The following is a 24,398-nucleotide window of genomic DNA, read 5'->3' as shown; positions in this document are numbered from 1 at the left end:
TTAAAAATAAACATTTGCCGCTTTTTACTTATTTATATTTTATTCAATTAAATATGGCAAGTGAAAATATTAAGAGAAAACATGACTGCATTTTTCAAATATTTTGTGATATTTATTAAATTTCAAGCGCTAGTTTAAACTAATGACAATAAACAATTTTATTTTCCAACATATGTATTTAACTTACCCTTTCGAGGAAAAGTCGACCCTAACTTTTTCTTATCTGTGATGTATAGCTAGTACACATTGCTTCTAATAATTTAAATATCTATATAAATATAATAAATACTGGGTTGGGATTTTAAGTATTCCTCCGTACTATATTTACGCATTGAATAAAATTTTAATATATTATAATAAGCACTCATCGGCGCAGCTGAAATGTTTTGTCAAAAATCAGGGATAATTTCACCAGTACAATCAGACGTATGCATTTGTGTCACGTATTCTGAGGTACATTTTTGTAAACGGATACAACAACCACACGCATACATGCTTTGCATCTCACTCTCGCTTTTTGATTAGTAATAAATAGAGGGCTCGGTCGTATTGTGTACTTCGCGGTTGGGGGTGACGTTGCGTGCAGGGGTGCTAAAAGGAACTATTTTAGGTATGTTCGACTTTTTATTTTGCTGTAATTTTTAGGTTTTGTTTATATTTTCAAAATCTTTTCTAATTTTAGAAAAAGTAATAATTGTAGTGATTTTAGTCGGCTAGGTTTCTCTGGGAATCGATGTCTGAGCTAGAAGTTCGGGTCTTGATTTGTATATAGTGGTCTCGGCAAATCTTGATCTTAGTTCCTGTTGGGAAGATAGCGTGATTTATCCGGCGAAGTGGCGGTTGGGGTTTTTGACCCAGTATTTATATGTTTCGGCTGGCTTCTCTGATTGATCGATTGATCTGCGTATGGGATTGGTCGAGGGTGAGTTTTCGAGCGATAGATTGATGCAGATCGCTACATAATAATGAAGATGAATATGATAGTGATGTTGAGTTTAAAATGAACGGTGATATTGTACGTACACAGAAGATTTTATTGAATATTTGGATGATACGGACTCAGAACCGACTAATGAGAACGTAAAAAAGAAGAAATACTCGTAGCAAAACATGGTTTTGTATGGAGATCATTAACACCATCCTTCCTCAAGACGTCGGCGACGTTATATTGCTGCTAAAAATCCGGCCTAATTAAGTTTAAATGAGTTGTAGACAAGGGATAGGCCATTTTACCAGCAATTTTTTACAGCAGCTATACTTCAAGATATATTTGTCAATATTTATAATCAGATCCTCTTTAACAATAAAGAGACAAGACAAAAACTATTTAAAACTTCTTCTGATAAGTTACAACAAATAAAGTATTTTTTTAATAATACATTGTAATATTTCAATACACAAAAAAATATGTAATTAAAATAATACATAAAATGAAGCAAACAAAAACAAAAAGAAAATTAAAATTTTATTATACGAACCATACCAGCTCCTCGTAGCTGACATTAAACAGGTCAATGTGCAATGCCAGCATATTAAGAAGCCGGATGGTGACAGTCATGAGCGAGTCGGCAAGTGGGGACGTTTTAGCCCCAAAGTGCATCAGTATCCCGAACACCGTCGAAGAATTGCAGATTTTGCCTTTACAATACGAAAAATGGAGTAAACTAATTTGGCACATTTGTCAAAATACTGTATGTACTAATACGTGTCTTATTGTCACCCGTCCAATACAGTTATTAAAACAAATCAACAAAACAGTGCATTTTCTTAATTTTAAGAGCCTTTTAAAGAAAAATGTAACGTTAAATGTTGGTAATAACTAATAAGGAAACATCTTTGGTTAATGTGTAATGATGATGACAATGACACACAGGTATATAGCCACTGAGGATATTTATTGTAGTTATATTTACATGATTAGATATGTTAGAGAGATGCCTGTTGCAATAATTACATTTTCGTAATATTCTTTCATTTCTTTGAATATCTTCTGAATGTCTTCATCAGTAGTCTCAAATTTACTTAACGATATCTCACAATTACAATTTTGTTGTAGTTATTTATGGGAAGGACTTTGACTATTTTTAATCCCTTATATTACAAAGCATTGCTAAGCAGTTAAATAATGACATGACAGTTGATTAGGAAACTCTTATATATGATTTTCAACCAGTGATGTAAGTCTTTAATTTCCTTGTGAATGTGCTCACAAGCTATAAAAATTAACTCCACTATCCTGTAGTAACACAACCATCTAATTTGAATACAATTGTATCATTGATTACTCCTTGAATGTCATATTAGATATGTTTATTTTTAACTGACCTATTTAATTATTTTATTAATTTATTTAGCTTGCGCTAAATATATTTTAAAATATTATATATTTTTTTCCGCTCAACCTTAAAGTTGACTATCTCGAAACATTTTTTGCGTTAGCCATTAATATTTTCAATGCTTTAAATAAAATAAAAACTATTGGTAAAAGTAAACAGTGACGTGATTTGAAGGGGGGGGGGGAGGGACAGGTAAGAATATTTACCGGATATCTGCATTTGGATATTACACTAAGTTTTAAAAATATGCTAGCTATCCTTATCGACGTCACTAAGGACTTTTAATATGAGAGTAGGGGTCAAAGTGTATTCAAACCGAATTTTGGTCAATAGGAGGGCGCAAAAACAATTATCACTTTTTTGCAATTTATACAGATTTTGTGTTACAGCAGCAAGAAGTTGATGCTGATTTTTCAAAGAAAATATTTTTCTCTGATAAGGCACATTTCCACCACTCTGGGTATGTTAATAAGTAAAGTTTCCACATATGGGGCGAGGAAAATCCTCATGTGATTCACAAGAGACCAGTACATGCCCAAAAAGTGATTGTTTGGTGCGCATCGTGCTCAAGCGGCGTCATTGGGTTTTACTTTTTTGAAAACGATGAAGGTAAGATTGTAACAGTCAATGGTGAGCGTTATATGCGCAGGATAATTGATTATTTTTGGTACTAAATCAAATATATTGATGTGGAAGACACGTGTTTCCAACAAGATGGCGCAATTTGGCACACATCTGGTGCAACGTTAGATGTTTTGCGTGAAAAATTTCCAGGTTGCATTATTGCACATTTTGGTGACGTCAACCAGCCGCCAAGATCATGCGATTTGACGTCGTTTGCTATTTTTGTGGTTACGGTAAGAGTCGTGTCTATGCTGACAAACCTGAAACGTTAGAGAACCTAAGCACCAAAATCCACCAAGTTATAGCCCGAAATGTACGAATAAGTCATCGGAAGGATCGGCTGCTGCAAAGGAGTCGATTATTTAATTGAATAAATCAAATGTTCGATTAATAAAAAAAATCGAAAATATCCTTAAATTTTTGTGTTTTATCATACTTCATAAATTAGAAATATGCATCGCACGTGGCACTATCCGACAATCACCTCACTTTGACTATAACTATTACATTGCTGGCCTATATTTGTTATGTTTTAACCTTTTAAAATCCATGAAATATTTTAAATACATGAATTTTCATTTTCATCATCATTTTCCTTACCAGCTCACGTTGTGTTAATAGATTAATATGATACGCATCTGCGATTTTCTTGGGCAATTTTCCTCTTTCGGGGTTTCTCAATGTCTTTATTGTTTTAGGAATTTAATGACACTTAATAAAAACCCAGCCTAATATTTTGAGTTCTAGTTTATGAGGTAAGAGTGATTTCTTAGTTTGGCATAGATTTTGAATAATATATTCAATTGTCAAGATATTAAATAAAAATAAAATTAGATTCTTATGTTTATCGATAGACGAGACGTCAGGGTCACCAGAGTAAGGGTTAAAGAGTTAGTTGAAGTTAAATTGTGTATTTCTGTGGAGGCTGTGTGCGGTGGGTGGTGGGTGGTGGGCGGTCTGTGCTTACGGAGTGCGAGCAGTCAGGCGCGGGCCTCCCAAAGAGACTCACGTCCGGACGTTTCGCTAAATATCCACTGAATTAAGAGCGACTCCGACTCGTTCGCGACTATCGCCGCCGCGTTCTAGTGTCGTGATAGTTCGGACTGAGGATTCCAAAAGCGAGGAGGCTGCTGACAGCGGTAAGTGCAGTTTATTAAACTTTCCGACAAAAAACTCCAGCACCGTTAGTGGTGGAAGTGGTAAAGGGATTGCATCGAACTCATGGTCACGGGCGACGTTTGCATTCAAAGGGGGATTTTTGTTGCAGTTGTTATCTTAATTAAACTTTTAAATACTGTGCTAAATAATACGCTTAAAAGAGGGATTAACGTCAATACTTTATGGTCGATTTTTAATATGTGGAATAATAATTAAATTTGAATTAAAAATATAATTCTTATAAATTATGTTTAAAATATATGGTCGATTTTTCTCAGATTAGGGGCCCTCGTTCATGTTTGTTTACAAAAATAAAATATTAGCAGTATTTAAATATAAATTTGAATTGCATTATTTAATGGTCGAATATTTTTGGGTTAAGATCTAGAGGCTTTGAATCGTAAATGGTGAATAAAAAGTACATATATAAATGCATTAAAAACTGGATTCGATTTCCGTTTTTAAAAGAAATGCAATAAAATATGAAAAGCGACGACTTACCGGATTAATAAAATCTGGTTTTTTAACCGTCATGTAACAACGTTTAAAAACGAACGTTACAGGAATAACAATAAACTATTGAATAAATTTACATAAAATGAGTCGTATAGTGTCAATACATTATCGTTGACCTTTAATTTGAGGTTTGAGTTTGAAATGTGTGAAAATTCACGGCTACTTAGAGTATTTCCTTTATGAATCATAATAACGGATTACATTAAAACTGTATGAGTTTATATACATTTTACTGCTCGCTTATGTCATTAAAAATGCTCCAGTAAAAGTCGGAAATGACACTGATTAATTAACATTTTATAATAGCCAATAAATTATATCGTTCGTTTAAACCAGTTTATGACTTACGTAACGTTTTAATTAATTAAAATCGGCGATCCACCGTTCTTATTCTATCGATGTTAAATAATATATTGTCATTATCAACAGACTGTACGCTATACTTGCATTATATCTAGACAAGATCTACTGGGTTCGTTACTCTTCTTTTTTCCTTTCTATTTTATTTAGGTTGTGCCGTTGGCTTGTCCAAAGAATGCACCGACTATTGCCATCAATGGCGATGAATAATTCGAAGGCTGTGTTGTGTATACATTACGTATACGCACATACTCTATAATTTATACTTGCGTAGAATAATCTCCGTTAGGCGTAATAATACTATTTTATAATAATATTTATTATCTTATGGCAACACTTCAGTGTCCTTTGCGTATAGCTTTCAGGTCATAAGCTCGAAAAATTCGACCATTGGCAAACGACGTACATCTCCCTTTTTATGCAATTTATATATAATAGTTTATTCGATTTCAGCAACTTTCATTATTCGCATTTTTATGTTGAAAGAGAATTTCATTCGTTCGCAGAGAGTATGCGTGTTGAATGTGAAAAAGTGACATTTCAAGCATTTTACTGCTCTTATCTTTATGAGTCACTATGTACAAAAAACATGTATTTAATGACTGTTAAATACCATATGATTGAAACATACATGTGAGGTCCACTTGTGTGTTTTTATGCTATTTAATATAAATTTTTAATCGCTTTGATAGAAATGTTTAAAATGTACTATTCAAATAACAGTGATTCGTCCTCTTAAAATGGTCATGTGATGTTTATGCTACGCCATTAGATTTGTTGTACGATTTTATCCGTTTAAATCTCTCTAGATAGTGGTACAGTAGTAGGCTTACCATAATTATGAAGCTCTAAACCGGGACAGCTAAAAAAGATCACCTCAGACATTTTCGTCAAAAATGTCTGATGGAAGCTACAAAAGGGTCATTTCGTATTTTTATCATTCGGAAATTTTTATTCATAAATATCTGAGGTGACCTTTTATATAATTTCTCTAAAATTCCAGGACAATTAATGAGGGGGGGAGGGCACGTGGGGGCATCTGCGCCCACCTATTGGTCAAAATTCGGTTTATTTATGCTTCATTCGATTCTTATTTATTGTAAGTTGTAATATTGCTTTAAAAAAACTTGAACTTTTGTTTTAGTATAATTTTAGCGCTAGTGATAAATAAATGAGGGTTTATAAGAAAACTTGGCTTAAACACAGAAATACTGGCCATAAAGTTGTTCAGCAATTGTATAAACTACCCCATTAATTCACCTGCCATTAAAATAATATTTAAATTAATTTAAAACAAATATATGAGCCGTATTTTTAATAGTGGCATAAGTCCATTTTTGGTCAGATAATAATATTATCTTTTTATATTTAGAATCACACAGTTAATGTTGCACAATATCCTTATAAATTAATCAAAATAAGTTGAATTGTAAAATGTTGAAGAAATAAGATTGAAATATGAATTAGTTTGTTAAAAAGTAATTTACTTTTCATACTTGTTTATCATAACATAACTGCAATTATTTTTTAATAAACTCGATTATTCGCTTTCTTACATATCTTCATTTTAATTTTAATTTTTAACATTAAAAATACGTTTTAGAAAAGCCAACTTCTAATAAAATATAAATATAAATAGCTACTGTTTATATTTTTCATAATTTGGTATTATTGAAAGTGGCGTAAGTCCATTTTATGTTTATGTTTTTTAAATCATTACCCGTTTGCCAATATTTTTAGCTTGATTCAAATACAAATCCTTAAATATCTCAATGTAGGAATAAATGGACTTTGCATTACAAAAAATATTTGTTTAAATTGAATAATTATTAGTAATAGTAAAAAATTAGGAGTAGTAGATAGAGACAGATCGTCTGTCCCAATACACCAGTGAAGTTCTAGATTTTGTATGATTGATAAATTTTATTTGTTTTAATAAACTTAAATGATTTTTAGCTAAAATAATTAAAATGTCTCTAATTTTAAATCATTGAAACACAGTACTACTAACTAAATTAAAGTAGATGAATTGATAATAATTATAGTTATTGTTTTAATCAAATAATCAAATAAATAAATAAATTACACTAGGAAAATCTTTTGTAACAGCTAAAAAAAGTATTTATATAAAAAAGTCAAACTCTGGCCTAGCTCGACATCAGGAATTTAGACGACTGGATCCTTCAGAGTCTGACGCAGAAAAAGGACTTCAATTATACAATACTGATTAATAACAAAGATAACTTTATATTATATTATGTTAGAACTGAACGTTTTTATTAATATTTATAGTATCGTAAATTGGCTATATAAATAATTAAATCGACTATAAAAAAATATTAACTAATTAAAATTAATGACTTTTCAATGATTTAAAATTAGCGATTAATTTATAAGATAAATTAGGATATTGAATTTTTGGAGCTTATACTTGTAGCTAAATAATGCATATATTTACGCGTCACTCGTTATCAAAGAAGCAACTGAAAAATATATTTTTGTAGTTACATTCATACCAAAAAATTGATTTAAATTTAAACAAATAAACTCTATGTTTTATAGTTTATTACAATTAATTAAAACTTACATTGGTTTCATATGAAAATCGGATGATCTTATCTTCTCAGTGTTATAGATCTGGTAAACCGAAATGATTATGTAGCTGTAAAGAGCACCACTCAATTTGTTTGCCCAAAATACACACCATAGTCAGATAAAGAGATCTGTCAACCATAAAAATCACCCATCACCATCGACTCGATCCTCATCTCGCGACACAGACCGTTACTCGCCTTCGGTTTACCGTTCGTCGCTTCGAACTCCGAGATGAAAATAATGTTTGCGTGACTTTCGATCTGGTCGTATATATTGTAGTATACGTGTATTTTATATGTACGTATCGCTCAAACAAAGAGTCGTCCTTTCGCAGCATCCTTCTCAAACTTTGAACCTCAGGTGCGTTGACATAGCTGCGATTCTTTCTTTGTCTCCGACTCTTCAGAGTTTACGGCGTGGGTGTTCTAGAGATGGATTTCGACAAAATTCTGCACCGACTGTATGATTATGGAACATATGGCGGTCGATTCGGACCAAATCTGTAAGATCGTTTCTCAGAATTCTTTTCACAATCTCAATGATCGACAATCTCGGGCCAGATTATAATAAATAATAATATTTGTTTAGTTTTATCTCGAATATATGTATGCAATTTTATTTTTAAAATAATAATATTGGCAAATTATGTGAATAATATACAATTCATTTAGGTAAGTGACACAATATGTAATTCTGACCTGAATGTCTGACGTCAATCGTTTGCAGGCTGGAACGGAGTGTTGCCTTATTACAGATTTTTTATCGAATTCTTTGAGCGCTCGATATTATACAGAATAAATTGATGTCATTAGCTATCCATCATATTTTCAATGTGTTTTAATTTGAAGTGTAATCTGACGTTGCGTGTTAGCACCAAACTATAGCTATTAATCAAAGCATCATGGAGCAACACAAACCCGCGCGTGCCAAAAGGCAGTTTCGTAACGATCCTGAACATCTTGAACATCTAGAATACACACAAATAAAAAAAAAACAACACACTATCTATCGTTATTATATTATAATAAAGCACAACATTTAACGATATCGTAAATCAAGTCGCAAATCCGCGGCCTTGTTCCACTCTGCGGAAGACGAAAGTTTTTCTTTCACGCTTCTTAGTTTGATTTTCTTTGATGATTTTATTTTGACGATTTTAGCTACAAAATGCTTATGATTAACGGTTGGCATTATCAATCGGGCATTTTCACTTTAATTACCAGAAACGGAGGAGTCGCGGCGTGGAAACTCGCATAACAATGAGGCTCGTTACGCGTTCGGAGCCCATTTCGCGAAAAACTTTCACGCTGACATTCTGTAGCTCTTGAAACGAATTGGTGATTTATGAGTATGCTTTGTGGTATTCGGAAAACGGACAATTCGAAACGCTTGCACTTTTGATAATAACACATATTGTTTCATCATCGTCTTAGCTCCGCGTATCAAAATTATTGATATCAATTTTTTAGAAAATCAACCATTTGGGTAATGCATTTTTTGATAATTGACCACAGAGAGTGCATTAAATAAACTACCACTTGATGCTTTAGATAAATACCACTTTATTCCATCAAACAATTTTTATTCGACCTTGTATAATACATATTGAAAAAAACTTAATGATTTTAGGTTGGCATTTTTAAATGCAGCCTACGTTCCATTTAAAATAATTATTTCAGCCTCTGTTATAATTTAAAATGGTTACTTTATATACCACATAAATTTAAATTTAGAGCAATTTATATGCTATTTGAATTATTATACAGCAAAAATCTACATTTGACAATCAATTATTGATAATGAATGTCATAATCTAATTTTTATTCATACACAAAACGCTGCCGATTGTGCAAACATACATAATATAGGTACATTCACATTCCAAATTTTGCATAACATCGAATTTTGCATAGTGACAATAGGAAATACTCGTCACATTACAAACACTACATGACGTGACATGTAGCGCTTTATTTATAAATAATATTATCTAAGCCAATGAATGTTATAATTTATATTGTGCAACTATTTCAGTTGTATAATTTTGTTTATGTGTATGTTAAGTTCGCTTTCCACTGAATCATGGATGACGTGAAGAGTGAAGCGGCTGCTTCTTCGATCGTCTTCATCTGTCATTGCTCGGTGGGTGCTATTGGTTCGCGTTCATTTGAACTTGCTTGTCTAAAGTTATTTTTTTTTTAATTTTAGTCTAGTATATATCTATTTTTATACATATGCCTAGCCTGAGGGAAGCTTAGTGCTCGCCCATTTTTTTTTGCAGGTTTAGAACGGCTGTTAAATATTGAAAAATCCATTGTTATTTGCCGTTGTAACGCACTTAAAATATATAGGCGCTCTGCGCTAGGCATTTACGAATATTTTTAGAGCTTTTTTAAAATTTTAGTTGATTTATTGTTCTTGTACCATTTTCTATCGTGATTTTTTTACTACTGTACGGAATATTTCAGTGGAATTGTATCCTAACTATTCTAGGAACATCATTTCAGCTTTTTACAAAAGGTGCAAATGTTGGCCAACTGGTAGTTATTTTCTTAATATTTCGATTTCATTAAGATTCATAGTATTTTATTTGATGGCATGTCATTTTCTTGCCAAATTCTGCTGAGAATCCACGTCAAAAGCATAAAATCGTAGCATCATCGTCGCAGTAGAAACGCTCGGTTATGACTTTTTATGACAATATTACGATTTACAATAAGTGAAAATCGAACGAAGCATATCTAAACCAAATTTTGATCAATAAGAGAGCGCAAAAAACAATTATCCTTTCTCAGAAGTCAAAAATCCACGTCAAAAGCCGCGCCGTTACAGTGGGAACGCTCGGTACTGAGCGCCGCCGACATGATTTTATTACTTTTAACATGGATTTTTGCTTTCTGTGATGTGATAATTGTTTTTGCGCTATCCTATTGACCAACATTGGAGAGAGGGGGAGGGGAAATACCCTCACTTACCCCTCGCCCCCAAATGAATTATTCTCAAAATAATTCTCTCAAATTGCATAGCCTTGAGACAGTGGCGTAGCTAGGGTATGTGCCGCCCAGGTCGATCCTTAAAATTGCCGCCCCCCATATATTTTTTGCAGGTTCATAAAATAATAAATTGGTTATTATTCATTTCTTGTTATTCGTGGATTTATATATGTTTTAGTGCATTCAGGATTAAAAACCACACTAGACGATCCCAACGCGAATATGCCGCCCCCAAGTAAGTGCCGCCCGGGGCGGCCCGCCCCCCATAGCTACGCCACTGCCTTGAGATCTGACGTCTGCCTATACTTCTTCCGCTTATTTTTCCCTGAATAATGAGTCGATTTAGATTATATTTTGATCGTTTCAAATAGCCAAGATATTGAAGTTTTTATCTTGATAATCCGCAGCACTTTTCATTCTTTTACTAAACATCGGAGGACTTCAATATGCATAATTCTATCCACTCAGAAAATTTTGGCAAACGTTTTTAGATCTTCATTTCTAAGACCTCTACTTTTTGGATTAATAATTGATTAAATATTTACGCTTCCACTCCGTGAAAAATACTGAAAATATTACAACAAACCGTGCGAATTCTTAGTTAAAGATTAGAGAATAGAGGTCTGATTCTGAAAAATGCTCTTGATATGAGTAAAGCGTTTCTACTGTGTGACATTTTCTATTGGGTCATTGTCGAATATTGCATTTTGCTGTATGAAGTATTTTTTTGCTGTTGTGGGGGCCAATTTATTTGGATTTGTTTTAAATAAAAATATATTTACTAGTTGTAGATGTGTGTGTGATAGATTATAATGGTTGGATGTTCAAGAAATATTGAATATGAATGTTTTAGTATTTATATATAAGTTAGAAAATAGTATGTTAAGTATTTAATAAGAAATACAGATTTAATACTAGAAATAGAGACAATTCAAGGAATAATGAACGGAGGTGTGAATTTGTGTTATGATATTTCTAGAACAACCTGCAAAAATAAAAATGTAAGGGGTTTCCTCAATGAAATAAAGAAACACCTTCGTGCATTATATGTAGGTTTTGATTAAATTTGTTTAGTGTATAAAACAATTATATATATTAGCTATATAAATTAATTAAAAATAAAATATTGTTCTTGAAACTCTTGTATATGATGTCGTATTTTTCACGCTTGTACCTAAACTATAAAATATTCGTATTCTTAATTTATTATTTTTATGTTCAACCTATACACTCGGTTGAAAGCTCAGGAGCTTGTTGCAATATTGGTACACGGACAAAGTCAGAGGTCAACAAGCAATAAGGAAGTGGTATTGTCGATCAGATTTAACAGTAGTGGGACAAACGGTATGGGCGTACAAATTCGCAATGACTTAACATTTTGCAAACATTATGTTTCAAATTAAAAGCAAACATAATTGAAACGTTATTACAATAATTATCCAATCATAACTTGATAATTTGGGCAATTAGGTTAGATTTAAATCTATTCAACGATATTTTTTTATTATGAACAATTTTTCAGTTCAGTTTATATCATTCATGTTTTAATATATTATACAAAAGATCCTTTTTCTTTGGTCCAATCGACAGAGCGTGACGATCGGGTGGACCGGCGCTGTAGAGTTGATATTATTAATGCTCTGAAAGGTTTCGTCGAACAAGTAGCTCAAGTACAGACCTCTTACTGCAAAAACTCGATTTCGACACAACTTAGATAGGATATCTCGCTTAGTCGCGTCCGGCGATCATATCAGTCTCAAGCTGGTTATCGAAAATGAAAAATAGGAAGTCAAGGTTAGAATGCGTTTTCACTTCGGATGAGACATTTAAAATTAACTGTATGCACTATACATTTACAGAGCATGAGCTACTTATAAATTAAAATCAAGGTGGTAACGCATACTAATACATACTAAACCAAAAATTAATCTGAAAATTAGACTCGTTTGAGATGTAGATCTATAGAGAAATCTTTTGACTTTTAGCAATGTAATGAGAAGTGCTGCGGAATATTAATTTAATAAAAACTGTAATATCTCGGCTATATTATGTGATGACCAAAATACAAAGTCAGTCAGTAAGAGTCTGTTGAATATTGTCGACATTATTTTCCGAGTCAAAGGGACCGAATTCGGAGCTGCTCTTTCGAGCGCGAGCGGTGAGATACTTCCCCTATCGCTCTCTCGCTTGTTAAGTGACAACAGTGAGAGAGATAATGATATGTTGTTTCGCAAACTGAGATGGAACGAGCAACTCGGTTCAATTTCAGTATGCGCGTATGCGTTCTATGGTTAACACGCATGTCGAGCACTGCATCGTGGTCACGTGGTCAAGTTATAATACCACATGCTAATCGAGGACTTCAGCAGACTCTTACTGACATCTTTGAATATTTTAGGGCACCAAAAGAGATTAATTATATTTTTGATAGTATATTCTTCTAACAGATATCGTTATTATATTTTTTTTATTAAAAATTAATTAGTGGTACTTGATTTTGTTAAAAAAAATCGTTTCAAATATCCTTATGTATTTTCCTAGATCGGTTTATATAAATGTCACACCATAACGAATTCTTATTTAGAATCGATGGCGACAAATTCCAGGATAGTCACAGATGTGGTGTTCGTATTCTGAAGTATCATTTTTATGCCTTATGGCATTTTGCAAAAGCCGAGAAAGATTTTGCGTAAATTGAATATTTACGACCGAAAAGTTTTCACTGATATTATATTTGTGAGTGCCCACACAAACTTTTATAATTATCAGTAGCGTAATTTAAATAATATGACAATTTAAAAATTGCGATTATTTGGCACATTTTTCGATCGCGCACAAATATTCCGGCTGTACGTGACAGAAGCCGCCGTCCGGATGGCATATGCAATTTGCGACTGTGTGGTCGCTTACTCGAAGTCGTAGGTCTCGACCGACTTACAGAGAGTGTAATGCAGGCATTAACTTGCGCTCGAGGCACCATTCCGAAAAGATCATAAAGAACTTGAACCGATTTTCGCAGCTTTGAGTCACTGAGTTCGTTCGAACTCAATGACAGACAAAGAAGAATATGACTTAATAAATACCAAATAATGACTAATTGATTATAAATATGAATTTGTATATAAAAAAAAAAGAGAAATATATATTTTATAGCAAATTTTGATTAATAATATTAATGTATACATATATACATTAGGTATAATATTTCAAACTATTATTTTTATTTGCCATTAGTATAGATTAACAATCTGTTAATGTTTGAGTAGCTCTAGATCAAAGATGTGTCTGAAAAATATATTCCAGATCTATGGACATATTTAAGAACGCCTCAAAATAACAATGAAGAATAATCATAGATATACTTTAGCACTTAATTAAAAAGGCGCTCATTAATCTAGATCTAGATTAATCCCAAGATAATTACCTTTCTCATAATACGATAGTTCGTCAAGGTTAATAATTTTCACTTCCGTAAAGACAGTTGCGCAACTCAAATTTTAGTTAGCGCGTATAAAGATGATACAATTATATCTTCCTAAAAAATATAACGTAACTTGTTTTCTAATTGTTCTTTTTTGATTGTTAAAAAAAAACAATTATATAAAGCAGAAAGTTGTTATATATGTATTTAAAAAATTGTTCCTAAAATGTAAAAAAAATAAAATTGGATATGTTACATAAATTTGGCAAACGTGACATAAGCTTTTCCTTATGCGACTTACCGTTAATTGACATTCGATAAGTATTACACTCTTTGTCTTCGAGAAATGAGACGAGCTATTTGAATGCAAAACGGCATCGTTAAAATTTAACGATCGGAATTCGTGTGATGTTTATAGGAATACCCGTGATTCAATATCGGAATAAATTAATTAAAAAGCAGATTTCCTCGGATGAGTAACTATGACGTAGTCAAATGATGACAATGACACCTATTATATATGTTTTTGAAATATCACATGAGGATATAACTTGAAGGATATATAATAAAAAATATTTGCATAAATGAAAAACTAGGAACATCAACAGTAGTAAACAAGCAAAATGATTCTTCCGGCACAAGAATCACGTAGATTCTATATATTGTATTTGCACAAATTAAATGCAGTAGTTTCAATCAAATTTTATATTTTATCTATATTAATCATTGTGTCTAAAATCTTATTGTTCAGTGTTATTTATATCAAATCAAAAAGCATATTAAAAATATGAATTATATATTACAACATATTATCAATATTGACAAATGTTTCCCAAACCCACATCTATTTTAATTAATTAATAATATGTTTAAAATTCGAATTAGACAGTAGTTCAACACATAAAGGCCATATGATTTTAATTAATCGAGTTATCAAAAGTTATCGCCTGCCATATAAAGCGTGCCAAAAAGATAATTGCATCTGTTTTTTTAACCTATAGAATATAGATATATAAAACCATCGAAAATTGGTCAGAGGCTGATTTAGAGTTTCCTTGAGACGTCATCGGTTACTTAGAACTTTTTTTAATTCACGTTAAGATTCACTCATGGGTATAATTTATTATAATAAAAATATTTTCAGCAAGCCATATATTTATCATCGAGTTAAAAAATTAACTCAAAATGAAAATAAATCAATCATTACGATTAAGATAAAATATAAAATTTCAACAAAGAATAGCGATGAATCATACCCTATGTTTAAGTTTTTTTTATGTTATTATTATAAAAAAGCTTTTCGCATTATTTTAACATGGTTTTTTAAAGCAAACTTTTTAATACGCTCCGTTGATTTTACTCCGATGTTAACTATTTGCGGATGTTGTTGTACGTTGTATTACAATTTCCATAATTTTCGGAAAGGTCGTGTACTCTAAATGGTTTTGTTCTCAGAAAATCATCATTAAGATATTATGTTTTTTCAAATGCGCATGCGCAATGCAACTTAAGGTCCTTTTACTTTCTAACGGTTCAAAATTAAACTCGATCGCCTTCGTATGATTTATCGTGTTTTATTATTGTCTTTTTTTGCTGTTTGACTTTCGCCGTGATCAATGATTGTTTATGTGTCTGATATTAGGTATCGTAAAACATGATAAATGCGATTGTTAAACATTGCTTCAAACGAGAGTTGATATGTTAGAATATAACATCGTGATTATCTCAGTGTCGTTACTATTTTATGTCTAATAAAATATTTTTATTACACTCAATTTATATGTAAAATTATGTCTTTGTATAGTAGCCTAAGATGCAAATTCTGAACTTATTTAAACACATTATATTATAGTTATGATTTTTGGAAGTTGAAAAAGTGAAAGTAAGCTAGCTGCCATATTATTCAACATAAGATTAAAACTATATTCTTTGTCATTCGATTAAATCCTTGTTAACAAAGAATTTGAAAGTAGCGCATAACCTTATAATATAATTACATTTAGGTGACAATTTATTTGAATGTAATCTAAGCGAAATAATAAATACATTCAAGCATCACAAGTGGTTGTAAAAAATTAATTGTAATAAAAAATAATAGATGCTAAAAAAAATACCTTACATAGTCTATTTATATCAACTCAAGCCCAAATGAAATAAATATATACTGTATAACATAAATATGTATTTATTATATTACTAGGTTTTCAATCAAAATGTTATATTGATCGAGATCGGCGGACGAGGCACTGCCAGTCGTCGTCTTCCCGTCGAGGGACTCTACCAAATTGTCGCTTAGTCTTTGCTGTGGATTTTTAGTATGGCAATAAACCAGACACTTTGTCTACTTTGTTTATCTTTCTGTTGCTCTTTTAATTTTCTCGTAAACTGATTTGGACCGTCCGCTATTGAACAAAATTATTCTGCCCGTTGTTGGTTGCATTTTTAAAATGTTTTTTTTTGCTACTCAGTATTTTAGCATTTAGTCATAATTTTGAGCTTCGAGGCTCCAGGACATATTATAAGAAGGAGAAGAAGAATGATACAAAGGTACACTCAGATCTTGTATAGCCATTACCTAGCCCACAGACTGACCAAGTGGAAAACCACTTGGCAATTCCTCGATGTCACACAACAGTTGACAATCCAGATCGGACGACTACGGTGAGGTCATTGGTTGGAGGCTTCTGAGGCATGGGCGCGCCCCCGCCCCCCTCACCCCCCGCGGCCACCAAAGCCGATCGGGCCATATTAGGAGCCGTGTCTGGCCGTACCGGTCCCGCGAACATACACACACCAGCTTCACCTGCTTCTTCTTATTCGTCTTCTACTCCTTCTTCATCAGAACGAGTAGGGCGCATCGCCAAAAGATCGTATACCCATAGATCACTGGAACGCTGTCGTAATATATTTTATTGCCACCATTAATATTTTATATGTATTTATAATATACATAAGTATATAATTATAATATAATACGCTGTAAATTTACTTGTATGATGATGATAATAACGCGTTGATTAGGAATTGCAATACCGGTAATACCGGTATTGAGGCAAAAATTGCCATTCGTTACTACCGTTATTACAAAATACCGGTAGTATAAAAAATATTTTTTTATTTTATTTTGAAATCTTATTTGAAAACGATATCTCCATGTCTTAGAACTATGAAAACGGCGATGCTCATATTGCTTGAAAGCATCAGCGTAGAATAATATGGTGCACGTTATAGGGGATTAATATCATAAGGGTTATTGAGAGCTCTATTCTGTATTAATAAAAATTCAAGTCTTAATATTTAAAACGAACGAAATACCAGCGTTAATTGTATGACATGTCGCATAAAAGCTCGTATTTGGGTCCGATCAATTTAACATAAAACTTGTTTTTAAGCAAAAAACTATTATTTTTATATTTTATTTCGAAACAGATTTAGCTTATTAACAATTTTTGTGAAAAACATTTGTTAGTAAGATTTTATCCCACAAAGTTATGATACTTTAAGTTTTTAAATTTGCCACCATTTAAAAAAAATATATTTTTTTTATACCATATATAAAGAGGGTGCTTATGAATTTTATACGATAACAAAAATTAAATTCTTAGTCATTAAAACAAAGAAATTAAGAGCGTTAAATTTATTGAAAATCTCAAAAAGGCTCGTATGGGGGTCCGATCGATCTGATACATAGCTTGTTTTGAAGCAAAAAGCTATTTTTTTATATTATATTTCGATGCAGGTTTAGCTTCTAAACGTTTTATATCTAACGATATTTTATGTAGAATTTTAACCTACGGAGTTATGAGTGCTTAAGTTTAATTTACCGCCATTTTAGTAGAATAATATTATTCCTTTTAGTTCAAGAAGGGCAAAATATCGATCCAAATTTAAAAAAATAATTTAACATGTTCGATATTTTTGTATATGCGCGACGTGTTGATATAAAAGGAATACATGTGCTCTATCTCAGGCAAATATAACGGTACCTTTTATGATAGGGATGATTATTTTATGATAGGGATGGCCGGCGAAGTAAAAACAAAAGCAGGTATTGCTTATTATATATTTGTATATTTTTATTTCCATTTAGTCCACGGAATATGTTTCATTAAATATTAGTGTTAAATATTAGCAATAACTATGTTTTAAAATTATATTTAAATAAAAAACGCATTTGAAACAATTGCGCAAAAATTTAATTGAAAATAATGCAATGCTGTTTTTTCGATATAATTAAAATGTGTCGACAAGTGTCTTTTTTGCAAATCAAACTTGCTTTATATTTTATTTTTTAAGTAAATAAATATGTAGTAACAACTAAATATTACTGATTTTTAACACCTCAAATAATCGAGAGTACACAAAAAAGTTTCAAATTTTTAAAACACGTATATATAACATAATTTATTTAAAAATGCAAATCTATGATTAAAAAAAAATTCGCATATATTAGGCCAAATTGTCTGGGACTTAAAAGGTTATGCAGTATTTACGTATTTTTTATTCTACATTTAATATTTACATAAACATTTATAACTCAACTTTAATTAATGAGTAGAAATAAAAAGGTATACGAGAGATAAATCTTTCAAAAATAAAATATTATCGCGATTAATTAAACATGCAATAATTAAAATAAAATAATATAAATAAATCACATCTGAATCACAAAAATATCGCAATCGTCAATCATATAAATATGTCGCGTTTTGAACAAACATATTTATAATTTTCTACACACTCCTTTCCCAAAAGGTTTTTTCGGATAATCCTGACAAAAAAAATGAGTAATATATTTTATTGAAATAAATTAACGACTGGTGCTCTGGCCCCCAGTATATAAATTTAGAAGTGATCGATCAAAGATGATATTTTGGCAAAGACAATGTTGTCTTTGATTTATTGTTTCAAAAGAAGCAAAATTTGGAACCCGAATTTTTGAAAATAGTTTTTTTATAATTAATGAAAGTCTTTTAATTAAAATATTTAATATATTGAAGCAATATTTGTCAGGGTATTCGAATACTTTGATTTTGCTAATTATTATACATTATGAATCATGCGAGCAACACTGATTATTCTTTCGGTCAATTAATACCAGTAATACCGATATTAAAAATTTCGGTATTATTACAATCCCTAATACTGATTAAAGAACCATTATGGTTGCCTCCTTATCGCGACATTATGAGAGCATATGTAATATAATACACTGTGTCTAACTCATATAGGTAAAAACTCAATAAATAGTTAATATAATAAATTATAAACCGCAAACGCGACATCTGAACCAAAAACATTCGCAAAATTTAATCTTTACCTCACAGAGATTATAACCATATTTTTATCTAGCTGAGATTGCCCCCTTTTTTATAAGAAATTCACGACTTTATAGAATTCTCTGCTGATTTTTGGCGTTTTGGTTACGAGCATAAAGAAAACATCTTTAGAGAGATAGAAATTTAATCTTGTTTTTATTGAAGTGGTCGTTTGTTGAGTGCGCCCTTTGTGCTCTAAACCCTTCTTTTTCGAAAATATAACAAATGTATCACGACTTACTACTCCATGATTGTTCCTTATAACAAAATATATAATATAATTCATTTGTGTATGTGCATTAGGTATATTTTTATGGCTTTTATAAACAGAATAAACAGTACTGGTACAAAAGTCGATCCTTGTGACACTTTAATGCATCATGCAACTTGAGATCGACCAACATTTTGATTGAGATTGAATGGTTTACATTATAGCAAAGACCTTCTTCAAACTACGTATTATATATAAGTGCAAAAATATAGAAAATAATGTGAACGATTTAAGATGGATTGAGAACATCTGCTTTTATTTTTTTTAAATGATACTTGTTCACGCGTTTGCGTACGCATAATAAACAAAATCATGCAAGCGATCATAAATATGTTAGATTAGTAGAAAGCGAATATTTAGTACTTACGCCAAGTACCACACACGTTCATGCCTGCGTTCGTAATTGTATGTAATTACATACATACAGTCTTTTAATTGAATAAAATATTTTAGTGATATTTCTACGCTCTCGATTTCGTTCGAATCAAAGATTGATTCATAGCAGTCTCTTTATGCCAGCTTATTATTTTATTTATTATAATGGAGAACGATCTATCAACGCCTCGTTTGGCGTGCCAATTACATGTACGCGGTAAATGTTATAAAACGGGGCCAGATTCACTGTTATTTCGACTAATTAATGTAACATTTGATTGAAAATGTTGCACAAGATTGTATTTGTGGATAATATACAATAAATAATAATAACAAAGCTTTTAAAGTATATGTATAGGCAAAAGATATCAACGCAGTAGTATCTTCGCAACCTATAACGCTAAAGTGATATAAATGCGCGAATTTTAAAACCTTTTTTAATGCTACTGAAAATTTCTTAATTAAAAGTATAAACTTATTTACTATTTAAAGAAATACTTCTAAATCGACTGCTTAACAATTTGCAGATGGTTTTGGAAACATTATAAAAACTAGTTAAATTAATGTGGTCTGTAACAATATTTTTTATTGTTATTGCTAAAGTAATAAATAGTAACCCAAAAATAAGGAACGCTTATAAAAACAAGCTTATACTAAAAGAAAGCTTATAAGATATTTTTATAAAATATATTTTAAAATTTCGTGTTTGGGTTTATAATTTTGTAATATCAATTGATGTTAGGTATTAAAGCCTTATTAACAGCGACGTCATTTATGGCATTTCCCTCTTTTTGAAATTGACCAGAAAATATATGGCATTTAATGAAACACTATGAACCTTAATTAAAAAATACACTGACTGTAAAACCTTCCCCCCCCCTCTGAAAAAATCTGAAATGACGTACATGATTATAAAAAAAATCGAGTTATTCCTCAAAGAAGATTTAAAAAGAGGAATCTAAAAAATATTTTTTTAAATGTCATTTTAATAAAATCATATTGGAATACATTTCCACGGGTAGATATATATTTTTACCAGTGAAAATATAATTGCACTGGCAGGTGCTAATAAAATTATACGATTTTAACTTTTCCATATGTAGTAATATATACATTTACATACTTACATTATTTATTTACATGCGATGTATATATGTTACAGCGAATGTAATTATATTTTCACTAGTGAAGTTCAAATATATTTTTAGTAGATATATATTTCTACTAGCAAAAATATAATTTAACTGATAGGTACTAGTGAAATTATATGCCGCTTTAAAATGTTTATGAAACTCAATTTGAGAGTTTCGAAACGTTCATTTTCTGTTCAAACACAAACCTAACCTACTGAAAGCTTATTATTAATTTTATTTGAATAATTTATTTAAAATTTAATAAAAACTTAATTACATACGAAACATAACATAAACTGATAAAATTATATACTGCTCTAAAATGTCTATAAAAGTCAATTTGACAGTTACGAAACGTTCATTTGCTGTTTAAACCCAAACCTAACCTAATAAAAATTCTAAGACTTTATGGTTTTAGAACAAAGTAAGAAGTACAGACAGACGGCACATACCGCATATTGCTCTATAGTTAGTCTGCACTTCGATATTACACTATGTTTTACAAATATGAAATCTATTCTTACCAATATTACTACAGATTTCTGATATCAGAGTATTGGGTAAAATGTATTCAAACCGAATTTTGGTCAATAGGAGGGCGCAAAAAATTATCACTTTTCAGAAATCGAAAAATCACGTCAAAAGCAATAAAATCGTGTTGCCGTGTAAAAACCGCGTCAGCACCATTTTATTGCTTTCGATGTGAATTTTTGACTTCTGAGAAGGGATAATTGTTTTTTGCGCTCTCCTATTAGGCAAAATTCGGTTTAGATATGCTTCATTCGATTCATAAAATTGTTAAAAAATAAGTATTATAATGAACGTTAGATATCTGAGAGTTTCCACTGCAATGGCGACGGCACGATTTTACTGCTTTTGATGTGGATTTTTTTATTTTGCCAGAAATCATTTAATGAAAATACTATGAATAATAATGAAATGGAAATATTAAAAAAGCTACCATTGATCGGCCAACTTTTGTCCCCCTCCCCTGAAAAAAGCGAGTATGACGTCCCTTTTTATTTTAATTTATTAAAAAAACTCTCAACCCTTTGAGTAGTGAATTAAATTATACCCATTTTTTAATTTGTAATTTGCTTCTGTTGTTATTTATATATTATTCATTTATATTGCATTTATAGTAAATTATAGAAAAAAGTCAGTGATTCTGAACGATTTATTGCTTTGCTTTATTTTGCTACTTTTCCGATGTTTTAATAATTTATTTAAATACTTTTTTATTAATAAATTTCAATAATTTATTTTACATACTTTTTATATATTTTTCGACTTTTGTGGAATTTTATGCATCAATTCAGAGGCTCTAAATATGTTTAATAAAATATTGTTTGTTATGTTAATTTATTTCGTACTTTTTAATTTTTTGGTATTATTTTTTATGGAAATTTATTCAAAATATTTTTTTATTTATATAAATATAGTGTTTTTAACTTATTATTTCTTTAGTTATATATGTAAATACATATATAAAACTATTTAGAATACCTAAAAACAGTGAAAAATTGACCACCGTACATGTACGGCGATATCGCTCAAAGGGTTAATGCAAAACAAGTTGAGAATCTAATACGTATTTGTCAGGTTTATTGATTTAATCACCTTCATTCAATAATATAAGGATTAAATTAGCAAGTTTAAAACGGTCGAAAAGCTTTTAGCTAAATTTACAGGCGTTGAAATCTAAATTTTATGCGAGTTAATTTATGCATATTTGTTAGTAAATATGTATTTTTCCATACATATTTCTGACGGTATTTATTTATTATTATTTTATATTGCATTTATAGCGACTCTCAATGTTTTATTGCTTTGATTTATTATACTAATTTATTTGTATTGGTATGATTTAATAATTTATTTTAACACTTTTCTATTTATTATACAATTTTGTATTTTTTCTTCAGTTATATGTGTAAATATTAAATTATTTGGGGTACTACCACCGTTCATTTACGTTGATACTCTTTAATGGATTAAATCATAAAGCACGGTGACAAAACTAGTCAGTATTTGATATATAACGATAAAAAAGTGCTTTTGCTGAGAGAAAAGCAGTGATAATAGCCATATTTGACCCTAATATTTGCCCATAAGTGGTTTTTATACCAGTCTCAAATTGAGGCCAAAATGAGACATTACATCTCGACTTTATTGTTATATGATGACGGTGGCCATGTCCGAATAAAAACACCAATGATCATTACGCCCACGATGGTATTTTCTTCGCCATCGTATTTTTCACAGTCTCGACATCAAAACCATCATAATTTTGAGTCAATTTTGACCGAGTGTTTGATACACATCGGTTGGCACTCCATGGCCGTCGAGAGTTTCGCCTCGGTACTCCTTGTTTGACACAAATTGAGATGGCACCCACTCGCTCTTCACACACGTGCATATAATATTTTAATAAATATATTTTACATGTCAAAAATTGCCGCCCCCTTTCAACGGGAGCCCTGGGCTTTTGCACTGCGGCCGCTTTGTATGCCGCGATACGTATCGTGAGCGCGATGGGCATAACACCTCATTGTTAATACAAAAATTTGAACAATGAGATTCTCTCGGCTGAAAGTGTTTTTGCGCAATTATTATTAAGCGAAATTTAGATCGCTTTCGAGCGTCTGCATTATTTATTTCCGTTTTCTTTGTACATTATTCATGCGGTTTCATAATTTTCGGCAAAGAGTAAACCACACAATATGTTTATTTTGAATACATACTATAAAATACCGAGAACCAATTTTTATCTTGTTTGTTTTTGATGGTTAAAATACTCTAACATTAAAATTTTCATTGTAAATACTTATCGGCTATTTACATACAGTGGCGTCGCTAGGGTATGTGCTCTCCAGTTTCCGTCCCCCCCATACATTTTTTGCAGGGTCATAAAATCAGCATTTCTTAAAATATTAAATTTGTTATTATTAAGCTCTTGTTATTCGTGGATATATATATATATATATATATATATATATATATATATATATATATATATATATATATATATATATATATATATATATATGTTTTAGTGCATTCAAGGTTAAGAACCATCGCGAATATGCCGCCCCCAAGCAAGTGCCGCCCGGGGCGGCCCCCATAGCTACGCCACGGTTTACATAAAGGGTCGGCAAACTACGGCTCTCTCCATATTTTAATTCAGCTCGTGAACTGAAAATTAATTTTACATTTTAAAACTCTTAAAATTTTTAAAGAATTAGTCGAGTTGAGAAGTTGCTAAAAATAACTATGCAGTGCTCCTATTGCTTCGCAT

At 31.1% G+C, this 24,398-nt stretch overlaps 1 protein-coding gene across 1 annotated transcript in view; it reads left to right on the top strand.

Moving 5' to 3' along the window:
• Positions 1 to 3,938: 3,938 nt before the first annotated feature.
• The window catches only part of LOC148233584 (uncharacterized), a 58,777-nt gene continuing 38,317 nt past the window's right edge, over positions 3,939 to 24,398 (top strand). The window contains exon 1 of the mRNA XM_088190885.1: positions 3,939 to 4,099. The gene's annotated coding sequence lies outside the window, so the exon portion shown is untranslated. The remainder of the gene's footprint in view (positions 4,100 to 24,398) is intronic.

Source organism: Plectrocnemia conspersa, unplaced genomic scaffold (genome assembly GCF_051122295.1).
Source record: "Plectrocnemia conspersa isolate PC_06_02 unplaced genomic scaffold, ASM5112229v1 ptg000008l, whole genome shotgun sequence".
NCBI classification, from domain to species: domain Eukaryota; kingdom Metazoa; phylum Arthropoda; class Insecta; order Trichoptera; family Polycentropodidae; genus Plectrocnemia; species Plectrocnemia conspersa.
Note: the sequence above shows the minus strand (reverse complement) of the source record. Positions and strands in the feature narration are given on the sequence as shown.